Below are 15,103 nucleotides of genomic sequence, written 5' to 3'. Positions count from 1 at the left end.
CCGCTCAAGCCATGCTTCGAGGGGCATTCACCACTTACGTGCATACACCAGACAGGCATCTGGGTTCACACAGACTTCTGATGTCAGATCGGCTGAGAGAGCACACACCCCTTCAGGAGCTCTTACAGATGCTTCCTCGGGAGGAACTGGAAGAACTGAAGGTTGCAGAGCTGAAATCTACTTCCCGAGGCTTCCCGTGAGGTATGCGCTCACCCGTACCCGGACAACCAGCCTGGGGGACACCCGGCTTTGTCGGTGTTTTTTGCTGAGAAAAGCAGCTCAAGCTGGTTCTTCCAGACACTCGTTTGATTATAAGTTAGTGCATTCAAGTCTATGGCTTTTTTAGCTTTCCTGTTCATCGTTCTTAAGAATCAAACTATAGATCATACTAAAAAACCTTTGATCATTCATGCATTCCTACAGAATTTCAATCACCAACTGATTCAATGAACCTCGACTGATTCATTGAGCGTTGAGTACCGTACTACCTGTCGGGCACTGAGATACAGTAATTAATACATCTCCCAGACCGGTGGAGAGACGGACCAGTGGCAACAAATCAGCCTTTCATGGGGAGCCCTAAAAAATGAAGGAACAAAATGCTATCCAGTTAAAGCTGAATTCAGTTAAATTCAGCAATTATTTGAGTCTACAAATTTTGCCTAATTATAGAATATACATGTTTATTGGTTGCCTGTTTTATATAAGACATGCTAAATATTACAGGTGGTATGAAGAAAAGCCAATCTAAGGGCATTTCCATCTAGTATGGAATATTGGACGGGTATTTTCTATTACTCAAGTACGGTATGGATGAGGTTTTACACCACAGAGAACACACTCTGAGAGCAGAAACGAAAAGTTCCAGTTTGAAAGAAGGAAGTGCACGGAGGAAGGACTTCCACACAGGTCTGGGGTTGGGAAGGACGGGAGGTGGTTATTCCTGGGGAGAAGCCGTGCACGAGGACACACGTGCGCAGGGGTAGGCTGCGGAGTGTGGGGTGCGCACTGATCCGAGTATTTACTGAAAGGTAACTCGTGGCAGGTGCGTCCTAGACACAGCAGAGAACATGTCCCCCAGCATCCCCAGTTCTCACGGGTGCGCTCGAGCGGGAGTGAAGTGTCGAGACAATGAGTGGGACACCTGTGGATGGGAAGGGGGACGGAACCAGCGGCTTGGGGTCAGCTCACGCAAGACCCGCTCTCCTTGCTGGAGGGTGGTTGTGCTCAGAATGGCATTTAGGCCGTGCTGGGGGTCCGGGGGTGGAAGGGGGACCATGTCACCATTTCACCCAGGCGCCGGGGCAGTGGCCCAGAGCGGGTGACTCTGTGGGGCCCCCACCGCCCCGGGAGCACTGCCGTGATCTGCTATCCGCCGGACGCTGCGTTTTCGAGGCTTTACTTCCCCGGTCAGAGACCATGTAGACAAGGATCTACCGTGTCTGGCTTGCTGGCCACAATCGGCCTCCACCTGTTCCCGAAGTAGAGCTCCTGGAACGCGGCCACCGATCTGTTCTCGCACCGTCTGCGGACACAGTGGAGTGGAACTCAGACCACGTGGCCCCTGAAGCCCACAGTTTACTCTGGTCCTTCGTGCCTTCACGAGAGGTCTCTAACTCCTCGCACAGGCTGTCGGTCTGTTAACAGTTTGTGAAGACTCCAACACAGGAATTCATGGTTTCACACCATAAAGCCTCACTATGGCACTTTGGTTAGAAAACCCTGGTCTTGACCATCGGGTTTCTTTCTTTTTTTTCTTTTTAATTTTTATTGTTATGTTAATCACCATACATTACATCATTAGTTTTAGATGTAGTGTTCCATGATTCATTGTTTGTGCATAACACCCAGTGCTCCATGCAGAATGTGCCCTCTTTAATACCCATCACCAGGCTAACTCATCCCCCCACCCCCCTCCCCTCTAGAACCCTCAGTTTGTTTTTCAGAGTCCATCGTCTCTCCCATGGTTCATCTCCCCCTCCAATTTCCCCCCCTTCATTCTTCCCCTCCTGCTACATTCTTCTTCTTCTTTTTTTCTTTCTTAACATATATTGCATTATTTGTTTCAGAGGTACAGATCTGAGATTCAACAGTCTTGCACAATTCACAGCGCTCACCATAGCACATACCCTCCCCAATGTCTATCACCCAGTCACCCCATCCCTCCCACCCCCCACTCCAGCAACCCTCAGTTTGTTTCCTGAGATTAAGAATTCCTCGTATCAGTGAGGTCATATGATACATGTCTTTCTCTGTTTGACTTATTTCACTCAGCATAATACCCTCCAGTTCCATCCACGTCGTTGCAAATGGCAAGATCTCATTCCTTTTGGACCATTGGGTTTCTTCTCGGGCAAGTACCCACAGTGCCTGTGGCTTCAGGGCCCAACCATCCCCCACCCCCGCCAGACGAGCTGGTTGCCAAGGGCACTTGTAGGTCTCAGACGTGGGACACCCTGTGTGGCCGTGCGCTCTGGGGGGAGCCTGGGAGACCCCCGGCCAGCGTTGACAGCACGTGGCACTGGATGGCTGTTGACAAAGCAGCTCCCACACCAGGACGCTCCGACCACACGGGATCACTGGGTTTAAGACGACTTAGCTGTCGCCGTTCACTGGGGCAGAACCACAGTCAGACCGTGACAAGATGACCCCCCTCCCGACCCTGTCCTGCCTGCTCTCCACCCTAAGGGGACCCTCAGGAGCTGCACTAGGCTCGCTTGCTCCGTGGTTTCTGGTTTGGTCAGAGGGAAGGAAAACACCGTTTGCTGATGTTTTCTAGTCTTCCTTTACTACGTGGGGATGGACCTGACCTGGAACGAGCTCTGGAGCAGTCTGCCCCGCACGTATGCACGGGATCAGTAGTTAACCGGTATTGATTCTGAGCCAATATTCCATAAATGCTAGCGATTGCCCTAATCCCCCTAGCAGGCAGATGGCACGGTCGTCCCCATTGTACAGGGGTAAACTGAGGCACGCAGGCTCAGTAACGTGAGCACTAAGCAGTAATGGAAGCCAGGACTGGAACTTGGCCAGTCTGGCGTGAGAGTCTGCTCTCAGCCGTGGAAAAGCTTGGGTCAGGGCCAGCGACGGTCTCTGCCTCGCCACCGGCCTTGCACAGAGCGTGCCGCTAAACAGATGCTACAGGGAGCAAAGGGCACGCTCAGAATCGCTCCGAGTATTTGGCAAACGCAGGCTGAGCATGTACCCAGCACTGCGCTGTTCCGCGCTCTACAGACCGACAGACAGGATGTCCCACGCCGTCCACATCGTAAACACACGCCCAACAGCCAGAACTTCTCACGGCCCGGCGATCGGTTCCTCGTCACGGCACGGCTAAAATGTGTGGGAAAGCGGGTCTGAAATGATGTTACCGGAGCAATTATGCGCAGCCCCAGAGGGCTGGGCAGCGAACCTGTTGCTCGGTTACACAAGATTTATGCGCCGGCCACGGAGCCCGAGCCACCTGCCGCTGCCGCGAGAGAATGGTCGGACGAGCTCCAAGCGCCGCCACAAAGACATACTCACGCAGCGCAAAAGCGATCCGCTCAGGCGTCCGCAGAAAGAAGCCTCCAGAGACGACAGCCGTGCAGCCCATGAGCCGCCAGCAAATCATCTTAACTCGCTGGATAAAGGCATTAGAAAATATTCAACATGAACATTTTTTCTTGCAAGACTAAAGAGAAACGTCCACTTTGCAGTTACTAAAAGCACGTATTTGTTCAAACGGTAGAAACAGCATCGGGACCCACGAGGCAGTCACCGGCAGGAGCAGGGAGAAAATGCTGACTGCGTGCTGGTCACGGTACGTAGGTGCTCTCCACGGTTCTGATTTTAAGAAATGTCCTGGGGTCTGTAAAACAGCCCTGGAAAGGGGGTTTGTTCGCAGCAAGTTAAGAGGAGAAGGCAGACTGCAAGTTTAGGGGAACGCCCATCGCTGCAGGAGGTGGTGAGCCAACCGTTACCAGGCCGCGGGAGTCAGGCCGGTGCCCCTTCTGCTCCGCTGTGCCCCTTGTTCGTGGACGAGGCTCCTCGGTAACTCCAGACCCCCTGCATTCCCTTCGGCTGTCCCACCACCGACCGCCTTCACGGTCTAAAATCACTACCAATAAACACGTATTTGCACTTAATACCCAACGGTGAAGCTCAAGTAAGAGCATCGCAGATTTTTAAAAACTTACATAACGAGAGCCTCTCTTTTTAAGGAAATAAAATTGAAAAAAGCTAAGTAACTAAAACTAAAGACCTACAAGAAGGTACAGAGAATACGACCATCTGAGTTCTCACTGTCCTGATTCATAAAGATCTGCTGATTGAGGAAGTCCCGAAAGGAGCGCCATCCACGATGGGGCCGTGCAGAAACCGCTATCCTGAATCTATCCTGGGTCTGTGCTGTTACTTCACACGACTTCTACGCCACGTAGCAGTTAGGCATGTGCTCAAGTTGCACGTGGCTTCACGTGGGACGCACCACTCTGCTCCCGCCTCCTGAGCTCCTTACGTCAACCCATTTCATTCAGCTTGAGTCTACTCCTCCGCTTCAGCTCTCGCGACCTTTAACTCTGACGGCACGATGCTGCTCGTGTGCGTGTGAGTATACAGAGGGACCAACTCCAGTCCGCAAAGTGCGTCTGCACACGTTCAGCTCTTGCGTTTAAGAGGTCCATCCTCGTGGGCCTTCACGTGGACCCCACGACGGGCCCGACATCCCTCGTCTGAGAATCTGGCCACCCGGCGCAAGCTGGTGTAGCCACGTGCGTGTGGGTGCGCGTGTCTGTTCACTGCAGACTGGTTACAAGAAGATGCGTGCCGATGGGGGCAGGGCTGGGAAGGTCGCGGGACGTCCATTCCACGAAACCTAACAAAGGTGGGCACGAAGGACACGGGGCTGCACACACGGCGACGGGGTTAACGTGTGCCCCTGGGTTCTTTGATGGGCCTCCCCACTCGGTGAAGCCTGACTCCACTTCCCTTGTGTGGAGACCTGACTTAGAGACCCCCTTCTAAGCGCAGGTAGGGCAGGGTAGGTGACGCTCTGCGACCTCTCAGGCTACATGTTAAGGAGGAGAGCTTCTGCCCAGCCCTCTAGGATTTAGGGATCTCTGGGACTGCTCAGTTTCGGGGAAGCATGCCCCCATGTCGTGAAGACGCTCGAGCAACACCAGGAGGAGAGGAACAGAGTCCGGCCAGCAGCCGGCCTGACTCAGCAGAGTGTCACCTGAGAAGGGCATCCCTGAGTGCCCGCTCACGCCCTCCTGACTGCCGCCTCCACTCCCGCCCCGGAGAAGCACCCGGCCAAGCTACCTCCCGGCTCCTGAGCCAGGGGAACACGGACAGGACGGTCTCACCGCCCGGAGCTCCAGGCTGTCCGCAGCAACATCCAGGGCCGCACAAAACATCGGCATTCTGCAGTCGAGTCCCCAAAGCAAGCTGCAGGACACGGTGCAACACCCTTCTGGGACAGTCACCCCAGTAATATTCCTGGGGAATTACTGGGAAGGGAAGGGAGGGACCAGGTTCGTCCTGAGATTCCATGTACTTCTGGGCTCCCTGAGAGATTAGGTGCACCCATCATTAACTTGTACGGTTTTTTCAAAGCCCATAACGACCAAAGAAAAATAAAAAAAAACTTGAATCAATTGAGATTTAAAAAGCTTCTCAGCCCCTATTAAGGAAGAAAATTGCTTTAATTTTAGACACACTGCTAACAAGTTCTATTATGCGGTTTTCTGGCTGACTGCTGACTCAGAGCCGCAGATGGGGAGAGGCGTGGCCCAGCAAGGGCGGCCTGATGCCGTCGCGAGGCCCTCAGCCGAGGCCCGCAGAACAAAGCCGACGAGCACACGAGCGCCCGAACAAAGACGGCTGGGTCTTGAAGCCCCTGAGGATGAAACCATTCCCTGGGACTGGGACGAAAGCCAGGAAATGCTTTACTGAGTATCCCAGAGACAGTGTGTCATTTTACCCCACAATGAACCCTGGGGCCTACAGATTTGGAAACCAACCCGGGTTTCCCCTGAAGCCCTGAATCCCGTGCTCGGAGTTCAGATTTGGTCATGGACTCTGTGGGACACAGAGGAGGGGGACGGTGGAGTGTGGGGCTCCCCACCCCACGCCGCCCGGCTCCGCTCCGTGTGCCCGCAAGCTCGTGTCTCAGACACACGGTCTCTGGCAAACGCCGGAGGCAGAAAGCGTGTTTGCTAATGTGCACAGTGGGAATGGAGACCGGTGTGTCCACATCGGTGTCTCTTCTCGGGAGGGAGCCTGTGTGTCTCACGGGGAGCCCGGCCATCCCTGGAGCCTGTGGGGGCAGCCGGGCAGGACAGCAGCGCAGGGCTCCCGGGGTGGCTGGCTGCCTGGCCGCACAGCTTCCCCTCCTCACGTAGCTGCGACGTTCGGGAGCAGGACGGGGCGCCTGTCCCAGGCCTGGCCAAGCACCTGCTCACCTGAGGTCACCATGGTTACGCCCCCTCCCCACCATCTCACCAGCGGCACGCGCCCCCTCCCCAGCACAGGCCCCAGGGACGCGTCTGTCCTCCCTTAGCCCACCCAGCAGCATCGCGGCGGCCCAGCGCATCCAGGGGCGGCTTTCTTCGCGGCTCTCCCGCTCGGAGCACCCCCACGGTGTCCGCGCGCGGCACAGGCATCGTCCACCGCAGCTGCCCTTCCAGGGGACGTCAGCACCCTACGAGCATCACCTGGGCCCCGGGAGGCCCGCAGCCCCCACCATCCGTGGCAGAGCCCAGATGTATCGGGTCCACGCGGCCGCGTGCAGGGAGGACGGGGTGAGGGGACAGCAGGTGTGGGGGCCGAACCGCCGGGCAGCTCTGACGGAGCCCAGCCGGGGTCCCACTAGCCGACGAGAGCTCACAGCCTCCGCTCCCGACTGCGGTGCCTGCACCACCACACGGGCCGACCGACACTCACACAGCGCCTCCGACGTGTGCACACTCACGTCCTTGCACAACCCCGTCAGGTGCCCCGACGGGCAGACGGAGGCACGGAGATGTGTCAGCTCACCTCGCGATCCCCTTCCTCTGAACTATGGAAGAGAAAGGACCGAAACCCACACCCATCGGTCGGAGCCAACAGTTTCAAAATGCTGCCGGGGCCCAAGAGGATTTCCCGAGCACCCCAACACTCTACAGTTTGTGCAGAAACCTGCACAAAACCCCTGAGGCTTAAAATCAGCGCATGTTTTATTTTTCCCCTATTCATGTTTTAATGGCTGTTAATGCTTATGTCCTCCCCCCAACCTGGCCCCCAGAGAAAAGAAGTTCCTACCATGGACCATCTACAATCTACCCACTGTTCTAATCCATCCTACAGGCACCGACCAGGCTCGCACAGGAACCCGGCCTCCCGTCAGCCGCTGCGGGGCAACTAGTACGTTAACGAAGTGCACATAGTAAGACTTATTAAAAAGCAAAACAGAAAACCTAAGTAAAACCCTTGTTCTGGGTGCAAGATTACCTAGAATCAATTTCTTTATGGTAGCTTTTTCCCTAAAGAGGAAAACTTGAAAAGTTCAGCTATCTCAAGGAACTTCTAAAAATTGCCTTTAACTTCATAATAATGGAAAAAACCAGCCGGTTTACAACCAGTAAAGCAGGCAAGGGTTTTAGGATCGCAGTCACTGCTATTTCACGGCGAAAGCAGGTTTACTTACTAGAATACATACATCAGGACTGAACGCGCACGCGGCCTCATGCAGACGGAGGCTCTGTGCTCGAGTCCTCGCCGCGCACGCCGTCACAGCTAGGGAACTTGCACTGGGCTGGCGACATCCTGGCCACCCCAGGAGCGTCAGGAACTCCCGAACGGGCCCGGATGCACACGCTCCGGGCGTAGCCAGCTGTGGATGGAAAGCTGTGTGCGGGCCGAACATCGGTGACTTGATGGTGCACAGGAATCAGGACGGCAGCAAACCACACCCGAGCCCGGCGGCAGGTTTCTGCTGTTTTCACATGTTCTCTGCTTACAACCTTTGTCTGCAGTGGGAACACACATGCGTCTTATCTCCCTTTCTATCTAGGTAACTCGGAGACAAACACTACTGCTCACAGTTGGCTTTGTACAATTTCCTACAGGACGTGCCTTTCGGTCTTCCTGCGAAGGCTTTATTCCTCACCGAGGGGGGAGGCTCGGTCCTTGTGGGGAGCTCCGTCCCCTGCGGCAGGCAGGACGCTGCTTGGCTCCTCCCTCTTCCTCCCAGCTTGGATGTGTGTTCTTCCCTTTCCTGGCGAACTCGAGGGGCACTGGTCCCTGGAGACCCTACGTGGCTCTGGGGGAGGCCCTCCAGCTCTGGGGGAGGCCCTGTGCGCACTCGCCGTGCTTGGGGACGCGCCCTCCCTTCTCGGTCACCTGTGGCCGTGCGGTGGCCCAAGGCTGACAGAGGTCTTCTGGTGTCAGAGGGAGCCATGCCGTCCCCACACATGAAGCCAGGTCCTGCTCCCTGGCCTTCGCTGACTGGGGGGGGGTTCACGGAAGGCGGCACCTGACCACAGCCGTCACAGTCCTAAGGAAATGGAAGGGAAATGCAAACACTGTACCAGTGTGTTCAGGAAGACGAGGGCTGCTCTCAGGGCTGACATCTAAGAACACACACACGTTCTGAGAGTCGCCATCATCTAGCAACACCCCGTAGGTAAGAACTCACCAGGGGAGACGAGCTAGAGGAGTTCCCCCTTCTGAGAAGCTCCTGCTCATCGAGACGACTTCGCAAAGCTAACCCAGAGGGACACTGTGGGGTTCACGGGACGTGACCCGTTGCCACATAACTCGGAACTGCAGACCCCGCGCCAGGCACCACCATCCGTTTGCCCACGGCAGGGTGAGTGGATCACTGGGCATCCGCGGGCTCTCCCCGTCGCTCACCGCGGGGTTTGAAGGCGCAGGGGATGGACCGGCAAGGGCTGCAGACCAGGCCAGTTGGGCCCTCCCAGGAACGGGGTCTGAGTGGACACAACGGACAGGGATTTGGACAGCCACCCCTTGAAGAGATTTTCGGTTCATTCAGGCCCTCAAGTAGTTGTAACTCGGCGATGGCTACTTCTTGTTTTTATTTCCTGTTCTTCAACATCATATTTATGGTTTCTCTTCAGTTTTTAAAACATTTTTCCTTCCAACAGAATGTACTTTTCAACTTGTGCCCGCAGGACAGATCTATGAAGCGATGTGTTCAAAGGCAAGTTCTGGGGCATAAAGGGGAAGCTTCTAAAATTAGACTTTTCTCTTGGAAACCGCGTTCGACACTCCTCTGCGAACGTTTCACTCCGGCCTTGAAAAACATTTCCTAAAACTAACAGACGTGAAAACATAAATGCCCGTGTCTGTTTGCTGCAATGTTACTACCCTTAAGCCAACTGGACTATTTTTGGTTCAAAAATAAACTGAAAATCAAAGCATTCTACGAAGCAGAAGTTTGGCATGTTACACACGGTGCCTGTTAGGGGCAAACGAGCACAGACCCCCTGGATTTACGGGGACACAGCATCAGACGTTTGACATGCAGCCTCAGGTCTGGGCAGCGCGGCCCGCCATCAAGCCGCGCACGGGCGGAGGGGATGCTGTTCAGAGGGAGAGTGACGCGTCAACTGCACGTGCTGCTCGTCTCAGCACGCAGTGTCCCTGCTGCAAAGTGACCGCAGACTGTTCATTCCCGGGCTTCACCCTGAAACAGACACTTTGGGATAAAAAGGGTGAGGTCACGACAAATTTGGATCACACAGCAGCACTTCCAGGAACATACCTAGAAAAGCTGAACTCAACCGCAAAAAGAACGAACGAACGGAACGGAACACCTTCTCCCTGTGAAGTCCGAGGGCTCACTGAACGCGTGTATACGGACGAGTCGCCATCAGGCGGCCGAGCAGGAGGACCGTCCCCGACACACAAACGGGGAAGAGAGAGCAAAGCCTGCACCTACAGACGGCGAGCAAGGTTTCCTGCTGACACGCTTCTGAATCCGTGGTCCCCCTACAGCAGTGCCCTGCGGACTCCCTCGGATTTTGCCGTTAGGACTCTGATAAATACGATCTATTTAAAAGCAGTAGGGGTTACACAGCTGACCTTCTTGGGGGCGGGTGGGGATTTCGGGGGTTTTTATCCCCCGCCTCTGCCCGTGTCGTCTGTGGAGGTGATGCTCCTGCCCGCACAGGTAATGCCTTGCTGGGGTCCCCTGGTTCCGGAGAGCACACGTCACGTGGGACTGGCCACTCCTTTCCAGGTCTCTCAGGAGCAGGGGGAGGGTTCTGAAAAGTCAAGGGTTCCGTCGGCCTGGCTGCTCTATCATGAGCCTCCCGGTAATTCCTTGTGCCCGTGAGCCACATGTAATTCTAGTCGGTGTGAAGAGAGAGATTCTCACCAAGAAAAGGAGGCAGGTCGGTAGGATCCACATTTTGAAGACTTTTGAAATTTACCCCTTTACTTATAAATACTTGTATTGCTTCTTTCCCTAAAATTTCTACAGTACGTGTCGATGGAGAGGAACCAAACAGCACGTCTGCGTGTGTGTGTGTTATGAACTCATGGACAGGGAGGGTGGGCGGGTGGCGGTGCGGGGCGCTTCTGACCGTGCCCCCCCCAGCACAACCACTAAGCTAGTCACACACCGGACACCGACAGGGTCTACAGCACGAGGGCAGAAGCAGCCCCTGCCCGAGACCACGGCGGACCCCGTGCGATGGGCGAGAGAAGTGACCGCAGGCCGGGCGCCTCCCCCACGCCCACCGCGGCCCCAGCCAGCGCAGGTTCCCACCGGCGGGAAGAACCTGGGCTGGATATCCAGCTCCCTCATTTTACAGGTGGCTTTCTGGCAGCCCCCACTCAGCTTACGCCCAACGGGGATCCTGGCAAACTGACTTGCCCACCTGCGGCACCCAAGTAGCCGGGCCAACCTGCCCGCCACCCTTCTCCAGAACCAGTGAGGGGTACCGACTCGGGAATTTGGGGGCACGCAGCTCTGCCTTGTTTGGATTTCCAGCGAAGACCCTGGCTGGCCCTGGCAGGGGTGGAGGGCAGCCGGCGGCCCCTCCTGAGCCTGGGTCCCGCGGGGCAGGGCAGCGGAGTCAGCCCAGCCCTGCCAGGCCAGGAAGGCTTGCGAGAACACCTGGAGTGCATAGCAGCGGACGAGGGTGACCGTCTGCAGGACAGAGCCAGCGGCCCCGCTCAGCCAGAGCACTGGGGACATGGGCCACCTTGGGTCAGAGCCTTACGGGCACTGCAGCTAGTTCTCCACTGGTCTGGGGACTAGCTCGTAGCCCCACGCACTGCGGCTGCAGCCCCCACAGACTCTGTTCTGTGTCCCATCGGTCAGTGGGCTGGGGGCTGCACAGCCCCCTGCATCGGCCTTGCTTCCAGGGATGCTAGAAGGAAGCTTGGCTGGTTTTACCTGTGTGCAGAGAAGTACCCCGGCCCCTTGGAGTCAGGGCGCTCCGTGCACAGAACCACCTGATTTGGCCCAGGCCCCACCCAGGCAGAGAAACTAACCCAGAGCCCCACCTGTTGCTGCTTCGGGCACTAGAGCCGACGGTAAGCAAGCTGGGCAGGATCCAGAGCACCCAGGCAGCCCCAGAGCCCGTCCGGCTGCCCCGTTGGGCTGGGAGGCAACAGCAGTCCTGTCCATCTGTCCTGGGCCGGGGCACACCCCCTCGTCAGATGCCAGCCTGGGCAGCGGCCGTGCCCCCAGCGGACCCTGGGAGCAGGCCCCACCTGCCCAAGGCAAGGCAACAGCTGATGCGTCCACAAACCCAAACGGAGCCAGCGGTCAGGAGCTCTCTGCCACCTGTAAAGACCAGGAGAGGACACTGCTTGCTTAAATGCACAGAATGCAAAAAACTTGTAGTGAGTGGGCCACCAAAGGGAACAAACGAATAGCTTTCAAACTCCCTAAACCTGAGGGGACAAACGGACATCCAGGTTCACGAGGCCCCAGGGAGCCCCAAAAGGTCAAACTCTAATAGGGCTACTACGCCAAGGCACACTTTAACGAGGTTGTCAAAAGTCTAAGATAAAGATTTCTTTAAAGCAACAAGGTTAAGGAGAAATTAGATACAAGGGATCGGCCACAGGATGACAGGCAGGTTCCTCAACAACAAGGTTCCAGGCCAGGAGGGAAGACTTTGATTAAAAAAAAAAAAAAAGCTGTCTCTCTTTCTCCCTCTGTCAAATAAATAAAATCTTAAAAAAAAAAAAAAAGAACGAAAAGAAAAGAAAGCAGTCAGCCAAGAATTCTACACTTGACAGAGCGGTCCTTCAGAAGTGAAGGAGAGAGAAAGATTTCTAGAACAAACAAAAGCTTGGGGAATTTGTCACTACTAGACCTGCCTTGTAAGGAATGCTAAAGGGAGTTCGAGTGGAATTTAAAAGATGTTAGTTATCACAAAAACATAAAAAGGTAGCATAAAACTTGCTGAATAATGGTATATGTTTATAGAATTTGACAATATATATAGTCCATTGTGGACTACACATATGGTCGATTTTATATTGTGGTGATGGTGATGCATATTTTGTTTAGAATTCTACTCTAAAAGTTCGGTGAAAATCTGTTACTTTCACTTTCATGTTACACGATGAAAAAAATATGTAAACTAACATTAATAACCTAAAACGTAAGGGGGAGCAGAAGTAAAATTGTAGTTTAGGAATTCTATTGAAGCTGTTATCAATTTAAAATACGGTGTCAAATTTTTTTTTTTTTAAGATTTTATTTATTCATTTGACAGAGAGACACAGCGAGAGAGGGAACACAAGCAGGGGGAGAGGGAGAGGGAGAAGCAGGCTTCCCGCCGAGCAGGGAGCCCAATGCGGGGCTTGATCCCAGGACCCTGGGATCATGACCTGAGCCGAAGGCAGACGCTTAACGACTGAGCCACCCAGGTGCCCCACGGTGTCAAATTTTAAGATATTTTATGTAAACCTCATAATAACCACAAGATAAAATAATTACACAAAAGAACATGCTAAAGAAGTCAAAGCATACTGACACCAAAAAAACAACACAACACAAAAGCACGATATGAAAAAAGTAACAATGGATCAACAAAACAGCCAGAAATCAACAGAAATGCAAAAGTAAAGCCTTACCTACCAATAATTAAACTTTTAATGTAAATGCATTAAATCCTCCAATCAGAAGACACAGAATGGCTGAATGGATAAAAAAAACAAGATTTATGATATGCTGCTTACAAGAGATTCACTTTAGCCATAAAGACACACACAGACTGCAAGTCAGGGGATGGGAAAAATTATTTCAAGCCAATGATATTCTAAAGAATTAGTGGTAGATACACTTAAGTGATATAAAAATATACTCGAAACCGAAAGCAGTAAAAATACACAAAGAAGGCCATCATGTAATGATAAAGGAATCAATCCATCAAAAAGATGTAACAGTTGTAATTACTTATGTACCAAACATCGGAGCACCTGAAAATCTAAAGCAAAAGCTAACAGGCCGAAGGAGAAACAGCAGTACAGGAGATGGGGATTCTAATTCCCTACCTCTCACCAAGGGACAGATCAGACAGAATTAATAAGGGAGCTGCAGATTTGAACATCATACACCAGATGGGCCCACAGACATAAACAAAACATTCTATCCAACAACAAAATACACATTCTTCTCAAAAGCACGTGGAACATTTTCTAGCACAGACCACATGTTAAGCCACAAAGCAAAGTCATAGGAAATTCAAGAAGACAAATCCTACAGGCACCTACTCTTACCTCAAAGCAATGACACTACAAATAAGGAAGAGGAGTAAAACTAGAAAATTCACGAATACATGAAATTAAACACCACTCTCCTACACAACTAATAGATCAAAGAAGAAATTAAAGGGGAAGTAAATAAAAAAATGGAACTACAATATACCAAAACTTACGGGATACAACAAAAGCAGTTCAAAGAGCAAAGTTTATAGCAATAAATGTCTACATTAAGAAACCAAGGAATAAAGATCTCAAATAGGCAAACTAACTCTATGCCTTAACAAATTAGTAAAAGAAGGACAAACAACCCAAAGTTGGCGGAGTGAAGGAAATTAAGTTTAGAGCAGAAATAAATGAAATATACAACATGAAAACAATGAGATTAACAAAACTAAGAGTTGGTTCTTGGAAAAGATAGATTTGACAATCCTTTAGCTAGTTTATTTATTTATTTATTTATTTTTAAAGATTTTATTTATTCATTTGAGACACAGAGATACAGAGAGAGAGAGAGAGCATGAGCAGGGAGAGAGGCAGAGGGAGAGGGAGAAGCAGGCTCCCCGCTGAGCCAGGAGCCCGATGCGGGGCTCGATCCCAGGACCCTGGGTTCATGACCTAAGCCGAAGGCAGACACTTAACCATCTGAGCCACCCAGGTGCCCCTTTTTAGCTAGTTTAAACCAAGGAAATGAGCATACCCAAGTCAACATTATAAGTGAATTAAAAAAACCTGTAAAACGGACTACACAGAAATCCAAAGTATCCTAAGAGGCTACTATGAACACTTACATGGCAACAAACTGGGACACATACAAGAAATGGAAAAATTCTAAGAACCATACAAACTACCATTACGGTCTCAGGAAGTAATAGTAAATCTGGGCAGAACAATTACTTCTAAGGAGATTCAATCAGTAATCAAAAATGTCCCAACACAGAAAAGTCCATGACCAGATGGCTGCACTGGCGAATTTTACACTTAAAGAATTTAACACCAATCCTTCTCAAACTACCCCTGTCCCCTAAAAAAATCAAAGCAAAGGGAACACTCTCAAATTCATTTTTCTAAGGACAGTATTATGCTGATACCAAAGCCAGAAAGGACACTACCAGAAAAGAAAGCTATAGACCAATATCCCTGATGAACATGAATACAAAAATTCTCAGTAAAATACTGGCAACCAATTTCAGCAGCAATGATTAAAAAGATAATTCACGGGCGCCTGGGTGGCTCAGTCGTTAAGCGTCTGCCTTCGGCTCAGGTCATGATCCCAGGGTCCTGGGATCGAGTCCCACATCGGGCTCCCTGCTCGGCGGGAAGCCTGCTTCTCCCTCTCCCACTCCCCCTGCTTGTGTTCCTGCTCTCACTCTCTCTCTCTCTGTCAAAT

At 52.4% G+C, this 15,103-nt stretch overlaps 1 protein-coding gene and 1 long non-coding RNA gene across 2 annotated transcripts in view; both read right to left on the bottom strand.

The window, feature by feature from the left end:
* The window catches only part of TMEM123 (transmembrane protein 123), a 58,433-nt gene that overhangs the window by 18,846 nt on the left and 24,484 nt on the right, over positions 1-15,103 (bottom strand). The gene's annotated exons all lie outside the window — the stretch shown is intronic.
* Positions 6,954-10,319, bottom strand: LOC144379557 (uncharacterized). Its single transcript, XR_013442727.1, has 3 exons — positions 8,657-10,319; positions 8,362-8,515; positions 6,954-7,988 (listed from the first exon to the last, which is right to left on the bottom strand). It is a non-coding gene; the product is annotated as an uncharacterized LOC144379557 (long non-coding RNA).

The sequence above is a fragment of the Halichoerus grypus genome, chromosome 11 (assembly GCF_964656455.1).
Source record: "Halichoerus grypus chromosome 11, mHalGry1.hap1.1, whole genome shotgun sequence".
Classification (NCBI taxonomy): Eukaryota; Metazoa; Chordata; class Mammalia; order Carnivora; family Phocidae; genus Halichoerus; species Halichoerus grypus.
This window is presented reverse-complemented; position numbering and strand designations above follow the sequence as displayed.